The following is a 22500-nucleotide window of genomic DNA, read 5'->3' as shown; positions in this document are numbered from 1 at the left end:
ATCTTCGACGCGTTCCTCTCACAAAAAAAAAAAGAATTGAAAGAAAACATGGCTCTGACTGTACCATTCAATTCTACAATAAATTTCATTCGATGAACATCGCTGATGAAAATCTCTCGTCTCGCTCATCCTGGTAATGCATCGATATGCCAATATCGATAATCAATATCGCATTTTCGCAATATTGTATCTACTTGTAATGTTAAAACAATTTCAAAAGTCCACTTTGATAAAAAGAATTTTCTCGTCGTTAAGAAATAAATACAGAAAATAAAAATCGAATAAGAAATGTCAAAATATTCGATACAGATATTTTTAATCTATAAATAGATACAGGCTTCTTTCAAAATTAGTATCAAACAAATAACTATCGATTTAATTGGTCGTCGCAATATTAATGAATCGAAGCTTCATTTAATTTTTTATTCTTTTTCCTTTTTTTTCTTACGGAGGTAGGTATGGTACACGTTCTTTTTTCCATATAAGAATAACAATTTATTTCTAAAGAAAGAAAAAAAATAAATATTTAGAGAGGATATAGAACACAGCTCAAATCACCTCATGTAAACATATATAGAATGACCACGTTTAAACGCACCGATATCTCTATTAACGAATAGCGAGTGAGGGGCTCGAGAGCGCGAAGGTAACCTCTCGAAAGCTGTTGGGTGCTGTTAGTGATGCCAGGCCATCGACGTCCCCCGGGCTCTTGCAGCAGAAATCCCTCTTGATTTAGGTGCTTACGGAATGCGTTAAATCTGATTTTAGTGCTGCCGCTGGTTATTAACAACGATCTGCCAAGGCCATTTTTCACACGTAATTCCTATACGGCGAAGTCCAATCGAAAGCAGCCCCTCTTCCACCCTTTCTCCTCCCAAACTCCATCTTTATTAAAACCATCTTCAAACGATATTAGTCCCGGTCTATTTTCTCTCTTTCCTTTCGTATTTTTCGATTGAGGATACGAAAAAAAAAATTGAAAAAAAGACGAAATAATATGAAAATAATAAAATACGAATATATATATACGAAAAATAATATATACGATACAAAAATAATAAAAAAGAACAAAACGAATATACAAAAGTTTTTGATTTTTGTTCATACAAAAGGATTAGTTATGCTTCGATCGTGAAAATTCATGAAAACAAAAGATACCTGAGTTCAAAAGAGTAGGTATGAGAGAAAAACAGAGAGAGAGAGAGAGAGAGAGAGAGAGAGAGAGAGAGAGAGAGAGAGAGAGAGAGAAGAGATAAAATCGAAAGAAAGGATGATATTTCGATATTTCAGGCTACGTTCGAGTCAGCAGCAGTGGTCCGTGGTCGTTCTATGTTCGGAACAATGCGACCGACCATTTGCATTTTGCCGCGAAACTGGAGATGAAAGAGAACCAAGAGGCGAATACCTCTCCCATCACGACATGCCCACCATTGCTGTCTTTCTCTCTGTCTCTTTTTGTCTTTCTCTCTCTCTCTCTCTCTCTCTCTCTCTTTCTCTCTCTCTCTCTCCCTCTCTGTATTTTTCTATCTCTCTCTTTCTCTTTCATACTTCTAGCTCGTAGCATTAGAGGTAGTAGGGCCAGAGGAGAAACGAATTGTGAGAATTATGGAAATTTCGACTCCCTTCTACTGGTGATTACCGCGATTAATTCGAGCGAGTACAGGCAGGTAAGCGCCATTGCTACGGCATCGTTACACTAAAGTCCTGCTTTGTATCTCTGGTGAAGAGGACAAGGGGTAAAAGGAAAATTCTCCCATAAGCCCCATCTTCTTGCCAAAGGCCTCTCTCTCTCTCTTTCCCTCATCCTATGTTTCATCGCTAAAACCTACGTAAATTAACAAATTCTACCAAAAAAGAAGCACTTTCTATTGGATACGATTTATATAAACTTCGCGAAATGTATTTCTCTCTCTCTCTCTTTCTTTTTTGTTTCTTCTTTTTTTATCGTTACATCAAGAGAGCAATTAATACCGATACCGCGATTATCGTGAACAATACATCGAGAGATTTTAATATTAAACTACACGTACATGAATTTTACATTAACATTTATAATACAATGTGTTCAATGTTAATGAACGTGCGATAACGATATCATCCTATTAATTGTTTCCCATTTAAAGAAAAACAAATTAATACATTCTGTCAGATTTGTAAGCTTTATAAATATGCACTCTCCTTTCTTTGCGCATTACATTTCCAAAAAAATCTAATGAAAAATTTTCAAAGATTTTTAAACAATAAAAATATCGCAGTAACATTACCATAATATTTTATCAAGATAATCATTTATTATCGATATAATCGATATAATCGATTACCTATTTACTATTGATGTCATTTTATATGTACGATATTGTTATTTAAATATGGTTTCATAACAAATGAATATACAAAATTTTTGAAAAGTTGATTCCATTTTTGAAAAGAGGAGAGGAAAGAAAGAAAAAAAGAAAAATAAGCGAAACAAAGAAATATAGAGAGGACACAAAAGCGAGAAAACACAACACGCCTAATTCAAGAATTCGAATATACGATCAGTTAAATGGCTTAAGAGGTAAGTACTTACTTCTCCACGCTGACTTTTCCTTCTGGCAACGACCAAGACGAACGACTTGAGAGAAATACACGAGAGAAGAAAAGACTTTTCTCTATCTCTCTTTCTCTTTTCAATGGGGGTGGAAGGCGGAAGGCGGAAGGTGAGGGTAGAGGCGCGCGCTGCCTCATGAATTTCACAATTATTCGATTTGCCCGCTTTTCTTCTCTTTAAAGTAACAGGCCGAGCTTTAAAAGACAATGAATTGAAGATCGCGCTACTGAATTTAGCGAGTTCCCACAAGTTCATCAAACTTATCCGTCTCTGTAATCGTTCTAAAGACCGTCGTTTAAAATCAACAGAAAGAATGGACAGTGAGAGAAAGAGAGGGGAAGAGAGGGGAGAGGGGGAGAAAGTGAGAGAGAAAAACAATTTGCAAAACGATTTATCCATAGACTACTCGTTGTTTTCATGAAATGAATTTCTCCTTCGTCGAAAGAGGATTAACAAAAATCGCCATTTTTCCACGATATATTCACTTCCTCTCTCATCCTCTTTTCGACCTAGCAGAGATTCTGCACATTTCAAGACCTATCAAATCCGAGCGCTTTGTACCATTAAAAAGGAGAGAAGGGGAAGGAAAGGGAGAAAAAAAGAGGAAAAAGAAAAGAAAGAAAATAATATAATATTGAGGCGAACGAAATTAATAAAAATTCCCAAGATATATACGTTTTCACTAAGCCTCTTTATACAAAGATTTTTTTCGGTACCGCTACACACGCGCGCACGCACACAAACCAACACATCCACAGATATACATAGCGTAGAAAAGACGGGTTTTATATATACGAACGTGGTGCTCTTGTTTTGAAATAAAAATTCGCCGGAGTCGACAGTCGGAAGTTCTTCAATTTCCCTCGACAAAAAAAAAAAAAGAAAGAAAAGGTCCAGATATCCACTTCATCGTCGTTTAATCTCACTTTCCGCCTTCTCGCGGTACTTCCATAGTGCCAGTTTCCTGAATCACCCCCACCCTTTTGCATCTACGACCCCAATGTTTCTAGGATCGTATGTCAGAAAGAAATGGCCAGTATACATTTCTCTCTCTCTCTCTCTTCTTTTTATTCCTTCGCTGGATCAGATACACACGTGAGTACATGCTATCACATTGAATATGCAATGAAAGAGAGTGAAAGAGAGAGAGAGAGAAAGAGACAGAGAAAGAGAGAGAAAGAGACAGAGAAAGAGACAGAGAAAGAGAGAGAGAAAGAGACAGAGAAAGAGAGAGAGAGAGAGAGAGAGAGAGAGAGAGAGAGAGAGAGAGAGAAAGAGAAAGAAGGTTGCCCAGAAATATGACGTTTTTCATCCTCATTTTTCCGTACTTTTACTCATTCCTCTGTTGCACTTACTACAATGACATGTATACGTGTGATATGCGTACACGCGTGCACACGTGGGCGCATTTCTCTCCGTCTGTGCTTTTAGTTTTCACTATGCAACGAATAAGTATCTTACGAGATGAAGACATCTCATTTCTAAAAATTTCGTATACTCTTATAATTCTGGGTATTATATGGAAAATGAAAAAAAAAAGAAAAAGATAGAACCATAATTGTAAAAATGTGGTGATAAAGAAAGTTCTTTGTTTTAAAATACGTTAATAATTTTTATCATAACGAACGTTAACCAGCGATTATGCTAAATATTTCGTAAAAGCAATTAATCATCAAAATCGTGGAAATACGTAAATCGAATACATCACGACTACTACTAATTCATTCGTAGAAATTCATTTTCTCGGAGTGTAATCTTATCGGTCATTCCAAGGACGCACCCTTTCTGTTAATTAGCCTATTACTTGAACTTTCCTAATGTCTCACGAATCGTTAAACTTCTGAGTCACGAGACAATTACTCTCACACCTTTATGAATGAGAAGGGAAGGTTTCGTCATTATTACTGCGAACACCAAGGCATACAACTGCTGATTATTGCGTGCGACTTAAGGGTTAAAAAAAATCAAATTATTGAAACTAAAGATCAATTAACGTTCGAGTGATAGACAAAATGTAACGTGTTAGTCAGTCAGTTATTAGTAGCTGCAAGGATAATCGTTAAGTTGTTACTTTTTATTTTTTTATTTATATGATTGGCATATGTGTGTGTGTGTGTTTGATTTTTTTATTTCATTTTTACTATTATTAAATTTAGTTCGTTTTCAATATTTTTTTTTCATTTCTGAGCATCCTTCATACCCCCTGGATGAAAATTTCAAAATTTTATATCCAATCCAATATTGATCATATCGTCATAAAAATTAATTATTTAATGTATTAAAAAAAAAAAACAACAAATAAATAAATAAATAAAATAACAATCATTTATATGAATATCAATTAAATATAAATATAAATGAAAGAACGTTTTAATTGATCAAAAATAATATCGTTCGAATAAATCATATAAACTACTATTGAAACATACGAAGACCTAACAAATATGTTCCAACACAGTAGAACACGATGGTCTAGATAGGAGGAAAATTGGCGCACGTTTAGTGCTTGTCGCATCGCCAAAATAACAAGTCTGACTTCGCAGAGTGTGGTTATTGCAAGGAATAGGTATACTAGCGTTCGCGTCGTGATAATAGTGATACACCTATGTTATGTTTCTGTCAGGTATTACGTGCCCTATAGTCTGTTACAATCATCTCGAACATCACTGGCACCTGCAACAATCAGCAATAATTCCCCTCGTATTCTCTTGGAGATCCTTTAATTCTTAACGTTAGACAATATGACGTTTACACGAAAGGAAATTCCAACTATAAGCGAACCGAGTAACTATGCGGGCCGAGCGTATTTTCATTCACGATGAAAATGATTATTATCCTTGGACTACATAATACCACTTACGATTACCATGAAAACGTTTCCAGTTGTAAAGCTAGCTATATTATAGAGCTAATATGCATATACGATGCATATATTTATGAAAACGCCTTTAAAACTATCTCGTGCATGTATGCATGATCATACCAATGTAAATACTACGGATATTCCTGTGTTTTGTGGATAAGTGGATCGTATAGGATGCATATATGATTGCGAATGGATAAACATAAACGAGCATGTGAACAACGTGCACAGCATAGAGAATAACTAGTCTACAAAACGAGAACGTCTGGGTTTGTGTGTGAGTTAGTAGTGTACGTACATGATCGTGAAAAAAAAACATTGGGTATAATTGTGACTAGATGTTATGTATGCGTCATAGAGTGATACGGAAGGCTCGATTAATTTGTTCGTATTGGATGGACCAATCGGAATCCCGTTCGGCTTTCGATGCCCATTGTATCCTTTAAAGTATTTCGATCGTGTCTAATTAAGAATGATTGTTTTGTAATCGCACACTCCAATTTAATTTATTTTCAATTCAAGGGAAAAAGAGACACGCGGGAGATTTTATCTCCCATTGCGTCCATCCTTTGTTAGAATTCGATCGATGAGGCAATAATAGTATGGAGAATTAATCGTATCAAGGGCATTCTTTTTTGTTATATCCTGCAATGATAAAACTAAAAAGTTGTATCTGGACATTATTCTTCGATTTTTTATCCGATGAAGTTAATATTTAAACTCATACAGTTGTCAAAACATTGTTCTGTACATCCGATAATTATTATTGTTAATAATAATAATTATTATTATAGCCGAACACATTCGAAAATGTTTCTTTCTTTTTTGCGTACACGTACACATTCAATTCTTTATTCCATACTTTCTGAAATTTCAAGACCATCGATCAAAGTGTTTCTCACTCCCGAAGATTCACTTTGTCGCATCTTAATTCTCTCTCTCTCTCTCTCTCTCTCTCTCTCTCTCTCTCTCTCTCTCTCTCTCTTTCTACTTCACTTTTTCCTTTATTTTTCCTACAAATAATACAAACGCTTATAAACAAGTCTTTCTCATGGTTTTTTCAAAAATTTTATATCTTGCGAACTGAATAAGAAGAAAAGACGAAAAAGATTATCGGAAATACTAATTTTTCTTTTGAATCCTTTTAAAACATCGAATTCATTCCTTCAAAAATGTCTCAAGGTCTTAGGGAGTTTTGAAAGAAAAAAACAAGTAAACAAATAAAAGTATAACAAAAATGAGGAAAAAAAGAGAAAACTTCGTAAGTCTACAAACGGAGACAATCGGAGTAGCTTTAAAAAGCTCGTGAAAGAAATATCTTTAGAAAAAAGACAACTCGCTTCATCTCTACAAATGGAGGTACACACACAAACAGACCTTAAAAAGAGAAAGAAAAAGCATGAGAAGATAAATAGAAAGGAGAAGACAGGATGATGTGCGTTGCGATTTCAAGCACTCGTAGTATCGAATTCCTGCTCGAGTGCCCGCAGAGCCTATCTTCTCTTTCCCTCTCTCTTTCTCTCTCTTTTTTACTCTCTCTATCTCTTGGGAACCATTCCAAACCGAACGAGACAGAACGAAGGATGCTGCGAATTCCAACGAAAGACGGGAAAGAGAAGATTGGGTGGGAGTTACGTTTCAAAACCACGTCACTCGAGTTTACAACGTGCCGAGTGACGCTTGCTTTCTATATCTCTACTGTGTAACAACCATCGTCAACTATTCGTGCGACGTATATACATATATATATATGTATATATGTATCTATGTGTATGTACGTATATTCTAGAGTTTAGATCGTATAAATACATAGAAAGGGAAACGTCGAAAGGCACCAACTCAGAAACACATTTTCGATCCGATTAAACTTTCGATCGCTCGCATTAATTTACCGCAAGTTGCTTTTGATCGTTGAAGTTGTTGGTCTCTCTATCCCTTTTCTTAGTATTCGTGTATTATAAATCAAGGTAATAAATTTTCGATAGAATTTTAACGAGTTGCGATACTTATTTTTTTTTTCTAACGTTCTTTTGCATTTTTTCGATCCTGAAATAACTTCATCTTTGAAAATTTTATTAAAGTTAATAAGTAAATTTTCTAATCTTTTTAAGTTACTTAAACCAAACAGAACATTTATATTATCAATTTCTTTTTTTCATATGTTAAATCATAATATTCCTCTGCGTGATAATCATCACTTCAAATGAACGATATTTGACGAAAAAACAATTCGCAAAATTTTAAAAAGAAAAAAAAAAAGAAAATTCATATAGATAATTATCTATTCGAATTGAGATTATTATTTCGATTATTATTAAAATATCAAGCCGTTTATTCATGGACGCGATAATACAACAGTACAAGTTCATGAGAACAATAGGAATCACGTTGAAATAGCGAATAGCGAAATAGCGGATATATATACATATATATATAAAATGAGTGATAAAAATAATTGAACACTATGGTATATTTAAATAAATCGGTATATATTTCGATAAAAAAAAAATTTTTTTCCTGTTATGTATTACTTATTATGATTAACAAAAATATACAATTTAATGTATCTATGTTTAGCCATTACAATTTTATATACATTATAAATGAAATATTGTTCGATTTTCATATTACAAAAATATTCGGATACTCATATTTTCTAGATAATACGTCTAAGACACTAATATCTCACGGAAAAGCAATGTTTACAAACATGCAATTTGGAATTCTATTTATCTTTAGTATTACGTGTATTACGTAATAAAATATCTTTAATATCGCGTCAATGAAAATGAGTCGCGAAAGCAAAATTATGTCTTTCAATGTCAGACAATTCGTGATTTTCCATCGCTAAAAGAGAAAATCCTATCGTGAAGTTAGTGCTTTGTAAAATTTAAATAAAAGTACTGTTGCGGACATTATAAGAAGATTTCTATATTGCAAACTGGCCGGCTATCTTAAATATTAGAGAACATTGACAAGTTGTACGAAAAATACAAAAAATCCACGTTTGAGTCCTCTAAAATTAGAAATTAAAGTTTCTACAGAAACTGGAAAAAGAATGTTTCCTCTAATAATTCATCAGACATTAAAAGAAAATAATCTAGTAGTTAGGAAAAAAGCATTTATTAACAAAGCGAATAGACGAAAACATGTGACGTTCATAGAAGAATTTAGTAACAAAGAAGAAACATCGTAGAAGAATGTGATTTTTTGCAACGAAAGTAAATTTAATATTTTTGGGTCTTATGGACGAGCTATGGTGTAGTGTAAACATAACGCAGAGTTAAATTCAAAAAATTATGTAACGTTTAAGAATGGCGCAGGGAGTATACTTGTCTGGAACTGTATTTCAACCACTGGTGTTGGCAATTTGATTTTTATTGAAGATATTATAGTCAAAAATAAATACCTGATGTTATTAAAAGAAAATTTAATACAAAGTACTCCTCACATGGGAATTGAAAAAAACATTTAAATATTATCAGAATAATGATCCAAAACACAAAGCTCAAATTATACAAAAATTTTTATTGTATAATTATCTCATTGTTCTATTCTTTACCTTGACCAAGCTTAAATCCTATTGAAAATCTATGGGATGAATTAAACCGGCGAGCACGTTTAACTCTCATGCACACAAAAGAAGAATTAAGGAAGAAATTACAAGAAGAATGGCAACAAATAAATTCCAAATATTTCAGAAAAATTATTTCCAATATGCCTAAACGATTAAAATATGTCCAAAATCGAAAGGGCTCTGCCACCACATATTGAAATTACGACAAGTAATTTTTTAAATATCTTATCTGGTATTGGTGGTATTAATGTGCGAATATTTTCGTAACATGAAAATGTGTCAATTTATTTTTTTAAAATGTAACGTGAAATGGTGTCATTTTCGTTAATCATAAAAAATGATACATAACAGGAAAAAAAATTTTTTTTTATTTATGAACAATCAAAATATATATCGATTTATTCAAATATGCCATAGTGTCAATATATTTTTGTCACTCACTGTATATATATAAACACATTAATATGCGAAAAACCAGATATATAAAGAGAGAAAAAGAAAGAGAGAAAGAGAGAGAGAGAGAGAGAGAGAGAAAATCTCCCTTTTCCAGAAAAATAATAATTCACATACTTAAGAACATCGTTGTGTGAATATCAAGAACGAACTCTGGCACGTCTCATTAAAAGCAACCCTAAACCTCAGACGGAGAGACTAATGATAAAGTATGAAAGGCTGTATCCGTCGAGCAAGCAAGTGTCCGACGGCCTTTTGCTGCTGATTAAGACTCGTCCCATTCATTACTCGGCCACAACGATCCTAACAAAAGCGAGGACAACTTTGTTTTTTCTCTCGTTTTCTTTTACTTTTTCTACTTCTCTCATTTTTCTTTTCTTTTCTTTTTTCTTTTCTTTTTTCTTTTTTTTTTTTTTTTTTTTTTTTTTAATAAATAAATACCTACATATACATGTAACTACATTTTTTCTTCTCAACGTTTCGTGAAAATATTCAAAACGTGACTACATCGAGAGTTATTTCAATTTTTTAATGAATCCTACACTTTATTGTATGAGCCATTCAAATGACTCACCTTGTATTCACGTTCATAAGCTCCACGGATTTTGTCCAATGTTCCCTCTTTTTGGCTTATCTCTATCTTTCGTACAGAAAACAAAGAAAAAAAATAAGCAGCTGAAAAGCGTGTGCCATGTTACTAATTAAAACAGCGCGTCCTTCGAAAATAACGCGTTAACTTCGAAAATATCACGAAAGTGATTATTGCGGGTAGACAAATTTATCGGCGAGAACATCGAGATTTACATTCGTTTTCGTCGAACGACCAATAAAACAGCGACTGTTGCTTCATTATATTGGAAATGCACGAGAAGATCGATAAAAATTCTAGATTGGTACGAAATAACACAATAAATTCAAACCCCTTTATTTCATAAATCGTTCGAACCCGTTGTAAAATTGTAACGATTCAATTGAAGAATTTTATATCGATAACTTTCAAAATTAATCAACGTATACGTATTCAATACGCAGATTTTCTTTTTTTTTTTTTTTTTATTATAACAATTCATAGAAAATCTAACAAATATTTTTCTTTTCGTGTCCAGAAAATTTATTTTAATTATTTGAACAACAATAAGAGAAAGAGAAAGAGAGAAAAAGAGAGAGAAAGAGAGAAAGAGAAAGAGAGAAAGAGAAAGAGAGAAAGAGAGAGAGAGAGAGAGAGAGAGAAAAGAGAAAAGAAAGAAAAAAAGATTTTTAAAAATCCCTTAAGTTCAGCCAGGTGTTGCCGTGTTATAATGAAAAGCGTCCTCTCTTCTGTCAGCGAACTGCGCTTAATTTTCGTTTTAAATGCAAAATAAGAGATGTTACCAGCGAGAAAATGAACGACACGGACACACCATTTGAAGAGTACGGGACGACGGAGGAAATAGAAGAAGACTGATAGTATAGTGGAAAACTGAATAGCGTACTAGACTATAATACTTCGTCTTCGTTGTAGGTATATAACCAGTATCGGTCTTTTCTCACAACAAACTATTCCTGACCAATATTCTTTCGAAGGAGAACGAGTTTTCAAGATTTCAAAGTTCGCCCTGACTCTTAGGATAAAAGAGCATCGAGTATTCTCGCTCGAAATTAGAACTCCCTTTTACTCGGTTCCAAATGGAAAATTACAAAGAGAACGTACGCATAGAGAGATCAAATATTTTCACGAATTGAAAAGCTCGTTTTTAAGGCTCGTTCATCATCTTTCCCTCGAAACGTTTGTGACTTCAGCGACAGGTATAGACAAAATATGAACTACAAGCGCAAGCGGAAAAACACTCTTCTCATCATACTTCTACCGGTATCGGTATATAAACTTGTGTAGGTCTCTCACACGTACATAACAATCAAGTTTATATAAGTTAGAGTGGGTAGTTAAGTATATTGTGAACTCACACTTTTCAGTATCTCATATTTATATCTTTTTTTGATAATGGCGTGTGTCACAATGATCTATGCTAGATACACGTCGGTACCCATTTGTTTCGCGATAAATAGCATATGAATAATAAATATAATTGTATCGCGATAAAAAGCATATGAATAATAAATATAATTGATATATATAATAACGAGCATATAAATTTGTGACGAAAAACAAGATTTTATCGAATGTTTTGTCATAAATCATTAGTGAATACTTGTATATTATATTATTTTAATATGAATTGAAACATGAGACGTATCTATTGATCGACGTTCATGTGTCGAAATTATTAAGAATATGATTTTTTTGAGAATTTAAAAAAAAACCATCACTTGAGATAAGACATTTCTTTCTCTTTTTATTATTAATTATTATTATTATAAATTATATTATTACTTACTTTATTATTATAAATTACTAACATCATATGTATACATAATGTATATTCTTATACATCAGAATATATAAGAATATTTTTTTACTATCAAAATGTACTGTTTTTTTTTAGAAAAAATAGTGTTGAGAAGAAAATTTTGATAGTATGGAAACAATCTCGTTTTTTTAATTTTTTTAAATGTGTTTTAATTTTTATAAAGATATATATTCACTAATTTTTACATTTTTTGATATAATCGATAAACGTATATATTTTATATGTATTCGTTAAACAAAAAATTTGTGCTGTTGCTGTGTCCTATCTAGCACAGATCATCGTGAAATTCACGTCAACCATCAGTGGAGAAAATAAATATAAAAGATTGAATAATAACGCGTTACTAAAACTATCAAATAAAGAAAATAAATAAATTAATTCATTATATTCGTTTACATTGTTTACATTGTTACAATAAAAATAAAACTGAAAAAATGTCTTACATATTGCTTATAAAATTTCTGTGTATTTAGTGTATAAAATATAAAAGAAACTACAAATTTTTTTAAAAATTAACAATATTTTAGAAACTCGGACCCATTTACATGAACAGCTTCATAATATATTCCTTACACATATGTATTTCCTCATTTTTGCTATAAAATCATTTCTTCAAAGTTCATTAAAATGCCCGAGTGAATTACCAATTACTTTGTATAAGCATCATAAAATTCATTTCTTAGCATTTGGAATAGATTAGAAAATCTAGGCAATCGTTTACTTCATGAAAACGAAACCCACACCATTCAAACGTTTGTACGAAAATCAGTAGTGCGGGTAAGAGCTACTTTTTTTTGTGAAAAACGTCAGAAATTTACGCGAAAAATGAGTCTATGATCAATTTTGATGAATAAGATCTTATTTTAAAAATGAAGGTTTAAGTAAAAACCCCACTTTTTTGAATTTTTGAAAGAATTTTATTTTTATGCGTAAACTGTTCTCGAAAAACTATCATTTTTAGACACGATTTTTTTTAAAGATAATAAAGCTTTTTGAAAAATTTGAAAAAGCAAGGTCCCAGCTTAAACTTTCCTTCTTAAAATAAACCTTGTTTATTAAAATCAATCAATAAGTACGGCTGTTCTCATTGTTGACATAAACCATTATAAAAACAGGAGTGATAAACTGTCTTAATGATCATTCCAATCAAATAATTTTTATGAATAATTATTAATTTATAAAATTAGAATAATTAAACGAATACTTAATAACGATACCAAATATCGTATTAAACGATATTGTAGTAACATTAAAAATCTTTGTAATATATCTGAATAAAACTTCTAAACATGCAAAAAACAATTACGTTACGATTGTTAATTATAAACGTAACTTCCTCACAACAGGTGTTATATATCAATAAATTACTAACTGTTGGAAATCAAAGTGACGAATGTTAGATTGTACAAATAATGAACGGGCATGGATATCTATATATGTATACCATAATTATTACGAAGCTTAGTAAACGATTAGATGATAGTAATGGTAGTAATAGTAGTTGTATGGTAATTAGATAGCAATTATACGATCGGTATAATTTCGATTGTTAGCCGTTAGTCGAGTAGAGTCGAGTCGAGTCGAGTCGGAGAACTCTTAGTCGCAAATAATGCGTACTCGTGCTTAATAGACAACGGTGTCAATTAGCGATACTGAATGAGTATTCGTCCGCGTTTCGGTTGTGAGAGATTACAAAACTTTTAATGGACTGCGCTTTTAGCGCTCATCGCTGTCGGAAATATACAGCGAAATAGTCGTTTAGAGTGCTTTTGCGGAAGTGCCATTCGTTTCGTATACATTCACCCACGGAAATAAAATATTTTTTTCATTCTGTATAGAGCCAAGGGAGAAAATACGAGAAAGCATTTTTTCTTCTTTCAAATCGTTTCCTATCCTACATTTATCTCTTTTAATCATTTTTTTTCTTTTTTAATTTAAAATATTTCATACATATATACATACACATACGCATACACGTATATTAATTGAAAATTGAGAATTAACATTAACGCATTTACGTCACAAGATGCGATATGTAATAACTATGTAACAGTCGATGTTTGTACGAAAGAAAAAAAAAAAAGAAGCAAATAGAAAATTTTGAAATTGAGATTGAAACTATATTAATCCAATGAAAATAAATATCTCTAATAAATAAACGTGACAGTAAATCATTTTTTCCATACCATTGTTTTGAGAAGTATTGAAAAAATATTTGAGAAAAATTGATACTATATTAATTCATGAATTGAATATATGTAATAATTATGACAATTAATTTTTCCATAGATTTGTTTTAAAAACAAAACAAAACAAAGCAAAACAAAACAAAACAAAACAAAAAGAAAAGAAAATCGAGGAAATATAAAAAGATAAAATCGAAATTATATATAATTCAATTCAATTAGATATATATGTAGCAAATATAACAGTAATGACAGTAATATTAGTTCTTTTTTTAAATAAAAAAAAAAGGAACATAATTATAAAAGGCATCATATAGGCATACATTTCGCAAACACGTTAATTAAAATGTCCTTGGAATATTTGTCGAAGAACTATCCTTGTAAAATTATAAGAGAAACGGTTAACCTCCACTCGTTGCCTTTCATCTCTACTCTTTTACGCCCTTTCACCTTCGTCAGACGAGTTTTCTCCCTTTGTAGATTTGTCGTCGTCGTCGTATGCTTTTATGCATGAAAAATCATCTAGAGTGACTTAGAACCATATTAAATTTTACAACACGAAAACTAAAATTAAAAAAGAAAATAAAAAGAAAAAAGAAATAAGAAATAAGAAAAAAAAAAGAAAGATAAAATATTGTAAACGTACAAGATTAATTGGCGAACTTGATTGTTCCTAATGGCCACATCCGATCTCATTTTCACGGTACTAGAGGATTAAAATTTGTAAGACGTTAAAACACATTTAAATTCTCTATAGCAATCCAATCGTATATTCTTGTCGCGTACGTTACACGTGCTCCGAATCATCCCTTTCACCTTTCATCGACTTCCCAATCGCGTGAAAGGGTGCTCGTAAATTTGGTGGATTGTTAAAATCAAATAAGAGCAAGAATGTACATATGTAAGTCGCCTGATCGACGCGAACCCTTTAGGCATATTGATTTTCTACAAAGATTACACACGAATTTAATCTTCGAGAATGTACAATAGAAGGTGTAAATCCTTGTTTTCGAACATTCTTTGATCGTTAATTAAACTAATCCGAAAATTAAATTATTCTGTTGGAAAAAAAAAATATTAATATAATTTATTAAGATAAACAATAATAAAATTTTCGATATTACTTATCGGTCAAAACCAATAAATCGTTTAATCGTATATTATTTTATACGATATAAAGAATTAATTATATTTCGAAGATAAAAACAAATTATTAAAAATACAATAATCTGAAAATGATTTTTATATTTGAAATCATTTCTTAAGAAATGTTAAAAATAAATTCATATTTGTTAATTCATTCAATAAAATAAAATCTATCGGTTAAAAATGATTCAGCATATTTATAATTATTATATATGTATATATCTTTCACGTGTATCCAATAATGTATTCGTTAGTAGTAAAATTTTCCGGTAAGTAATAAACAATGTACAATGTGACGGAAACAAATGTAATATAATTTCTCTTCGAGCACACTATTAAATAGTAAAATAACACTTGTCTTCGATGCAAAAGATCATAGAAGATACGCGTTAAAGTGTCAGTAAATTTCATTCATCGTCAAGAGCAAAATAAATCCCCGAGGAAAGTCTTCTTTCGTTTAAAAAGTGAAATCTCAAAGTAGAAATCTTTTTTTTTGACTAAAAGTATCACAAATATACATTTCTAATTACGAGAATTATCAGCTACACGTAAAAGGCACGAGAAGAAATATTGAAATTCTTAAGTATTATATCATCGTTGTAAAAGTGATGAAATAAAGTTTCAAATAAAAATAATTAAATTTAACCGTTCGTTTTTACATTTCGACAACTACTCAACATACATACTCAACAACTGCTATTCTTCAACTACTATTTAACAACTATTCTTCATCTCTTTGACTGATTTGATACTTAGCATCGATATCGTCCATCTCTAATTTATGAGAAATTTTATGTTTATCAAAATAAATCATTCATATGATTAGTATTAAAAACATATGAAAATCAAACGAATAGAAAAGAATTTCTATAATACGGTAAGAAGAAAAAAATATGATCTCTCTTTTCTTCATTTCATTTAAAAAGTAGGCATCATAACGTAAATTATATCGATAAAGGAATAACGATTAGTAAAAAAAAACAAGATAAATTTCGTAAGAACCCTATAGTTCCCCGATAGTAATAAGTTTTTCGAGAGTTTATTTTTCGCAATAAAAAAATGTCATATCATAATTGACAATACCGTCTAGACAAGAATATTAGAAAATATCGGCGTAACATAGAATTCCTATAATTTCATCACCAGGACAAAGCAGCTTTGCATGATAATGGACCATCGTTCGCGGTAAGAGTTAAATTAGAAATTAAATCAAGGAAGAAGATAATGTAAGAGAGAAAGACAGAGAGAGAGAGAGAGAGACAGAAAAAGACAGAGAAATACAGAGAGAGAGAGAGAGAGAGAGAGAGAGAGAGAGAGAGAGAGAGAGAGAGAGAGAGAGAGAGAGAGAGAGAGAGAGAGAGAGAGAGAGAGAGAGAGAGACCTAAACCAAGTCCCTTAAGCAATTTATTCCCGTACACTTATTAATACTCGCTTAAGTCCGTGGATTATTCAATGCTCGCTCGTAATGAACAGTGCAAACTAAGTAACGCCTTTCACCCTCTCCCTCCCTCTCCCTCCCTCCCCCTTCCTCACCCTATCCCCTTCCCTTTAATGAGATTCACTTTAAGAGGCTCGAGATCTCTGGTCGGTTAGATTTTAACGGTGCCACGAAAATTCTAGAGGGTTGGTGCCAAAATGGTAGAGATAAAGAGATGTCTGAAAAAGATGGAGAGAGAGAGAACGGCAGAGAGAGAGAGAGAGAGAGAGAGAGAGAGAGAGAGAGAGAGAGAGAGAGAGAGAGAGAGAGAGAGAGAGAGAGAGAGAGAGAGAGAGAGAGAGAGAGAGAGAGAGAGAGAGAGAGAGAGAGAGAGAGAGAGAGAGAGAGAGAGAGAGAGAGAGAGAGAGAGAGAGAGAGAGAGAGAGAGAGAGAGAGAGAGAGAGAGAGAGAGAGAGAGAGAGAGAGAGAATTGAGAAAAACTTGGATAGGCACGTGCGAGACACGTGGACCCCTTTCAGAGGCAAAGAAGAACAAACTCGAATAAAACGATATGGAAGCTTCCGTAGAAAATAAGAGAATAAATGCGAACTATTTCGACCACTTGATCCACCTCCTATTTAAACAAATGTGACTCCAAAGTTTCTTACTTTTTTTATCTTTATCTTTTTCATTTCTACTTTTAAAGTATACTAACGAAAACTTTTCTAACTGACGTAAAGATTGAACTTTACTTCTAGAATACTACGTTTAAAGAAAAGAAATTCACAGTCTTTATAAATTTTAGAAACATTTTATTTCATAAATCAATTTGATGATTAATACGACTTATATGATTAATACGATTAATAATTCTTCCTAAAATTAAGAAAAAAAAGAACAGAAAATTTCGATATGAAACTAATCGATATTAGAATATTAATTTTATTTGTTATTTAGATTGACAAAACGTAATTGTGATCGTGATAATTTTATATAAAATATAATAATTCGCTTCCAATATTCTTTTTTTCTGTCCTTAAAAACCTTAAAATTAACCAATAAACTGTAGATCTATTTGGTAAACATTCAAAAATATTATCTTTTTAAAAGCATCAAAGACCTACGTCGCTTATCGTTAAAAATATAACGATAGATAAACAATATATTGTCGAAGTGTTACTTTTAAAATACATATGCATGGACACGGATCTTTAATGCATAGTCGAAGGACGTAATCAATTTTCTGACATTACGACAGCGATTAAATAAGGTTGAATGGAGGAGGCTTGTGGTAAAAGGTGGGTGAAAGCGAATAAACTTAGCTCGAGTGAACATGCACACGTGGGATGAAGTAAAGAAAACAAGAAAAAAAAGAAACAGAAAGAGAGAGAAAAAAGCTTTATAGCTTGACCGTGAGTCTATCTCTTTCAAGGTTACCCTGATAATCTAATACGAAGCTGGTTGCACGCGAGAAGATACAACAGCCTCTCTTTATCTATCTATCTATCTATCTATCTATCTATCTATCTATCTATCTATCTATCTATCTATCTATTATCTAGCTATCGCTCTTTCTCTCTCTCTCTCTCTCTCTCTCTCTCTCTCTCTCTCTCTCTCTCTATATATATATATATATATATATATATATATATATCTTTCTCTCATTTACTCTAAATATCAAGCTAGTGGTAACTCTCGTGCATGTAACCGGTAGTCAATTATATATACACATACATATAGAACGGGTTAACGACCCGTGTCCTGTCATAATCGTAAACAATCATTCTTTTTCTTTCTCTTTTTCTCGTTCTAACAATCGAGAGAATTTACGTTACATTTCTTTATTCGACTAAGTAGTCGAATAAACTTACTTGCTCTCGACCTTAATTTTTCTTCGATCAATTATATGATAAAATTATTATAGACCATGATTTGTTAATATTTGTCTCGATTGATTATTTTTTTTTTTCCTTTATAAATTAGTTATGATCGTTTTAATATTGATTGTCTTTAGTTACCATCAATCAATCGATTAATCAATCAATTAATTAATTAAATGATTAATTTATATTAATTAAAAACAAATAATGCCAATTTATATTCGAAGTTAAATTTCATTTTTTATCTTTTTAAGAGATTGATATTTTTATAACATTTTCAATTTCATTTCGTATAAATTGATAATACATTAAAAATACATCGAGATTTTTACTTTTTTCTTCATTAAGAGATTTTGTTAATTTATTGTATGTTACGATTATATTTACAGGAAAATTATATTCATAAATATATAACTTTACTTAATACGTTATACAATAAATGAAAGATTTTTTTAATGTACTTCAACAGAAATCAGTTTGTTTAAATAAATCAAATAATAAAGATATGAAAAAGGAAATCCAAGCAAATATTATATATCTTTTTTATGACCATCAGATTTTTATATATTTTGTATAAGAACATTGAGAAAAGGATAGATGAAGTAGATCATTGATTATAGTAGTTTATTTCTTCGAAAAAGTTGTTTTCAATTAAAATGAAAAAATGTAAGATTTATATCAACAAGTGTGTTTATTATACAAAGATAGGAAAAATATTTAGAACGTTACTGTAGATTGAATTAACCGGAGAAAATGGAACAGTGACAAAACGATTCCCGAATTTATAGAAAGGGTATTTCTTATCGATGGTGGGAAGGGGGGAAGAAGGAGGAGAGTTACTATTTTGGGACAAATAGTAACATTATTTTCGTGAAATTTATAAATGAAAATAACAGTACACATTCGATTCGACGTATATTGCCTGGCCATGTTGGATTCTTTTGTACTTGTAGTATATTCCATGTCGGGAAAATATAGGATATTTGTAAAAATAAAAATAAAAAATAAAAATAAAAATAAAAAATAAAAAGAAAATAAAAATAAAAAAAAAAAAGAGAAAGAAAAAATGTTTGGAAAATATTTCGAACAGGATTGGGTTGCTGGCAACCACGCAACATGTACACATTGTGTATTGTCACTTTTTCTCTTTCGCGTACCAACAAGACCAACAAGACCATATTTTTGAGGATACACAACACATACATTTACAACGTGAAAGCATACATGGCAGATCGAATTAGTTCGTTGGAAAAAAATGAGAAGAAAAAGAAAAGAAAAAAGGAGATAAAAAAGCAACGAAACTTTCATTTGAAAGAAAATAAAATAACATAGGAACGTAGAGTACAGTAAGTAAGTACATCAAAGTCTGCTCTCTGTTAGCAAACTACGTTAAGATACTCGAAGGAAACACAATCGAAGCCGAGCACGTTAAGTCGGTCAACGTCCGCGTTTATCAGTGAGGCTTGTGAGAAAGCAAGATGACGAATTGAACCTAACACCAGTTTAAGTGACGACTCTTTTCTTTCCTATAATGCGAGCGACACCGTCGAAGACTGGTAAAGTACTTACCCTCGAAGTGCTTTCCTCTCGAACCTCACGAGAGATTCTCAAGTGGCACTTCGTGACACCGTAATTCTATTCGATCGAATATAATCGCTTACATGATTAGAGATCGTGTTGAGTTTTTCTTTTTTCACGCTTTCCACAAACAATATACGTTGAAAAAGAAAAAAAAAAAAGAATAATAAAAAATTAAAAAAAAAAAAAAAAAAAAAAGAAAAAATAATAACTGATCGAAAAAACACTTTTCCAAAGGAAGAATTATGATCGACGATAAAACTTCAACGTTATTTTGTTTGCAAGAAGATGATGTTTAAACGCGAAAAATGCGGAAAGTAAGAAAGTTTCGTTTCCGGCATAAAGAGGAATACGAAACGTAACATAAATATCGAAAGAGTCAACGTGAAAAAGAAAATAAGAGAGGAAGAGAGAAAAAGAGTACGAAGAAGCGACTAAACAAACTCGTATCTCTTGCTCCAGTTCTCCTAATACGCGACAGAGAAGAGACGCTTGTTTTCGAAGACAATGAGGGCCAAGCTACTACTAGTAGGGACTATTGAACAAAGTTCCCTGTTGTTCGCTAAAGATACGTTGGTTAGACTCGCTTTGTCAGAAAGCGAGAACCTTTTTCTTTCATTCTTTCTTTCTTTCTTTTCTTTTTCTTCTTTTTTTATGAACGTCAAAATCAAGCTTTTGAACTAACTCACCAAAGTTCCTAAAAAGTCAATGATTCACGTTTTAACCCTTTGCCATTCTATATTTAAACGAATTAAGTCATTTTATTTCATAAGTCTTATATTTTTTATGTTATTTAAAAAATTATATAATTATAGAACACATATGCGTACGATATATCATTTCTAATGTATATGAATATATTGCATATCCGTAAGCATCGACGATACTTAGTTTGAAATGAAAATAAATTAATATATCGTTGAAATATTAATAATTGTAAAATTGGCATGGCATACATAAATTAGAACCAAGAAAATGGTTAATTAATATAGAAAAAGAAAAAAGAATTACGTATTATTTGGAAAGGATGATCAATTTTACATCGAAATAATTAAAAAGTTTCACAGCAAACCAGGACCGTAAGTACACATAACACACGTAAACGCGAAGTATGTAAGAAATTTAAATTCTCATAATATTCTTCAATTAATTTCTTTTGATCTCATGCGTTCTTTGGAGGTAGATCTGTTGATCGATCAGTTTACCTGTTTCCGTTACTTAATCTAAGTGACATAAAACATTATTATAAATGAGTTAACGCAAACTCGTTTCTTTTAAAATACGTGTTCCAGAAGAATTTCAGAAGTAATTTAACCGCCAGACCAAATGCGTGATACATACACACACACATCTCTCTCTCTCTCTCTCTCTACTACTACTACTACTACTATTACTATTACTACTACTACTACTAATTCCGACGACGACTTTAAACGTCTATCCGGTGACTCCTTTAGTACACTGACCTCAGTAATCTTCCTTGTTTCAAACAGGTTAAAGGCCATGGGACTTTTGTACAGTTGAAATTTTTTCATCAAGACGACGTTTTTTAATTTTATCCTTTAACACACGTGTCTTATCATTCGAAACAAAACTCAAATCCAACAATTTTTTCTGTATTTCTTTTTTTTTCATCTTTGTTGAAACTTGCACGACCTCTATGAAATTGTGTTATTAAAATATATTAAAATCGTTTAATAAATGTTACAAGAATACAAACAATGTTTGTGTACTTTTTACATAATCGTTATAATCCAATAAACTTCGAATGTTATATTATATTATATTAACAAATATAATCTTGATAATGAAGAAATAAACCATTTGATAGGAAAGATTAAAATCATAATTAACACATTTTTAAATAATAAATCTAAGACATTGACATAATTAAATCAAATTACACTTGTAATTTTTTTTCCATCCAACTTGAAACTGTAATGCTTATCGGTTAATTTCGAGGAAAAAGATAAAAGTGATATGTATCCTTCTAGTTCTTTCGATAAGTAATTCTTATCTGACGAAGAGTATTTACCATGAAAAAAAGAGAAGACAGAAGAAGAAAAAGAGAGAGAGAGAAAGAGAGAGAGAGAGAAAGAGAGAGAGAGAGAAAGAGAGAGAGAGAGAGAGAAAGAGAGTGAGAGAGAGAGAGAGAGAGAAAGAGTGAGAGAGAGAGAGAGAGAGAGAGAAAGAGTGAGAGAGAGAGAGAGAGAGAGTAAACATGTTCATTTGAAGACGTTTTCGATCCTCCAAACGTCGATGTAATGCCGCCGGCTACGTCATTCCGCTCGACCCACCGCAACACGAACGAAAATAGAAACCTCGTAATCGCACCATAAAACTGAACTCCCGGGTTTCTGAGTTACACGCGCTGCACGAAAACGTTAAAAAATAGATCAAAC

General features: G+C 31.7%; 1 protein-coding gene across 7 annotated transcripts in view; it reads right to left on the bottom strand.

Moving 5' to 3' along the window:
* Nucleotides 1-22500, bottom strand: part of PH4alphaEFB (prolyl 4-hydroxylase subunit alpha-1) — a 309837-nt gene that overhangs the window by 158020 nt on the left and 129317 nt on the right. The window lies entirely within an intron of this gene.

The sequence above is a fragment of the Vespa mandarinia genome, chromosome 1 (genome assembly GCF_050613455.1).
Source record: "Vespa mandarinia isolate Hongniang chromosome 1, ASM5061345v1, whole genome shotgun sequence".
Lineage (NCBI taxonomy): Eukaryota > Metazoa > Arthropoda > Insecta > Hymenoptera > Vespidae > Vespa > Vespa mandarinia.
This window is presented reverse-complemented; position numbering and strand designations above follow the sequence as displayed.